The 2,107-nt window shown below is 36.0% G+C and overlaps 1 long non-coding RNA gene across 1 annotated transcript; it reads right to left on the reverse strand.

The window, feature by feature from the left end:
• Window positions 1-390: 390 nt before the first annotated feature.
• On the reverse strand, window positions 391-1,085 carry LOC148192156 (uncharacterized). Its single transcript, XR_015782514.1, has 2 exons — window positions 851-1,085; window positions 391-667 (listed from the first exon to the last, which is right to left on the reverse strand). It is a non-coding gene; the product is annotated as an uncharacterized LOC148192156 (long non-coding RNA).
• Window positions 1,086-2,107: the final 1,022 nt, after the last annotated feature.

Genomic DNA, 2,107 nt, shown 5'->3' on the forward strand with positions numbered 1-2,107 from the left:
TGAGAGACCTTCCATCCTCAAAGACACATTCTTGTCTGAGCTGCTGTATGACATCAATTGTTTGAGAAATTTCACTAGCTCATGCTGCGGAATAAATTCTGTTTAAAGTTTCTTAATTCGTCCAAACAAAAGCAGTTTCAGTGTGTAATGCAAAAAATCATCTAAAAGGCTACGTTGCGAAGTTGTCATGAAACAGAATTCAGAGATTTTCTCTTTTCTTTATTTTCCCCATAAATTACTTGTACAGAAGATCATATAATGGGCAAACTCACGTTCATTAACTATATTGCTTAATGCGAACACTAACTTTTAAGCTAAAGATAAGGTATGACACAGAATTCACACATTACATACAATCCAGGTTTTTGAATGAGTAAAAATGAAGGCAAATTAGGAATGAAGGATCATATAACATTAAACATATCTTAACACTATAAATGGTCAGCTTTAATACAATTTGAACTACAAGCTATCCGAAACAAGATCTTGCTCTTGCTATTAAGTTAGATTATCTCCGTGAAAGGTGACATGCTGTGGTTGGTAGGTGCTAGTTACCACCCTGCACAGCCTCTGTCTGCTCATTCTGTTGAGCATCATTACCCACATGTTGATCACTCCTCCCAGACCTTTGATGATCATCATTCGCAGGTACTTCCCCAAGTCTTTCCTGTAGATCAAAAAAACATGGTCAATATTCACACGTAAAAGGATTCTAGGAGAGTGATGGAGAGGTTTAGTTATATCTATGTTTTTCACTGAATAACTTTCAAATATGTAATTTATCACTCTGAACCTATTCTTTTCTAAGATAGGTAAATTGGAGTCATACATAACATGGTACTGACACTACCTTGAGAGCAGTGTTCTCGGAGAGTAGTTGCTCATAATCACTCCTCCTGATTCGTCTCACTTCTGACCGGAGAGAAGCATTTTATTCCTTCAAAGCCTCAGCACGCTGAGCTAACTCATCACACTCGGCCTTTAGAAAAATCCCAGGATGTAAGATATATTATGATCAATCAACCAGAGAAATCACTATAGGGTACTCTCTATTACCTGTTACGCAACCTGGATCTGCGAGCAGATTCCCTGTTAGCACGTTTATTTTAATTTTTAAGAAACACGAATTGTATTTCTAATATTTATAGTTTATATAATAATATTTTGGTTTATATTTAATGTTTATATTTAATTTTTGTAACATCCCAAAAATACAGTATACAACCATACAATAGAATAATCACATATAATAATATTACAGCTCAGTCTTACAAGAAATAGGTTGTGAGCTTATGACCGAACGGCCTTACAGAAATAACGAGAAAGTTAAAACTGTTCAAAGATGCAATCCTGACCGAACGGTTTACAAAATACCTATACCGAACGGTCCTACAAAAGAAAAGGGGAAAGATGATCGAACGATCATCGTACAACTAAACTAAAATACTGACCCAACGGTTCTACTGTTCTCTACTTTTTTAAAATGATGTAATTAAATCATTTTTATTAAATTATCAAACATCCATATAACATAAGTTCATAATATTTTTAATTAATTAATTATTTTTTTTTATTTTAAAAAAATTGACACGTGTTAGGTTATTTATTGTTGGGTTAAATATGTTTTTAGTTCCCGAACTATCAAACGATTTTATTTTTCGTCCCTCTTTCAAACTTTGGTACACTTTGATCCTTGTCCTTAAGAAAACTATAAGTTTTTGTCCTTCAAAACTAACACCGTAAAAAATAGACTCAGCTGGCTAACGGTGTTGTGACACATCATTTTATTTTTCTCACACCGAGTCAATGTCTCCTTCCTTGCATCTTCGCGCTGAGTTTCTCTTTCTCCCTCGATCTTCCACTCTTCTTCCTCGTCAAATCCCCTGTCGACGTCGCAGTCGAACACCTCCCCTCCTTGGCCACCACCACATACACGTCGCAGTCGCATCACCCTTGGTGGGTCTATCATCTCAAATACAGTCCAGAACATCCATTACCATCATCAAACACCGTGGCTTCATCCCATTAGCACCCGCTCCACCATTTGTTGTTCACTTAGATCTGCAAAGAAAAGAAACACTACAAGTCAGAAACCCTTACACTTTGG

Source organism: Vigna umbellata, chromosome 10 (assembly GCF_029865625.1).
Source record: "Vigna umbellata cultivar VRB3 chromosome 10, Vumbellata_1.0, whole genome shotgun sequence".
Classification (NCBI taxonomy): domain Eukaryota; kingdom Viridiplantae; phylum Streptophyta; class Magnoliopsida; order Fabales; family Fabaceae; genus Vigna; species Vigna umbellata.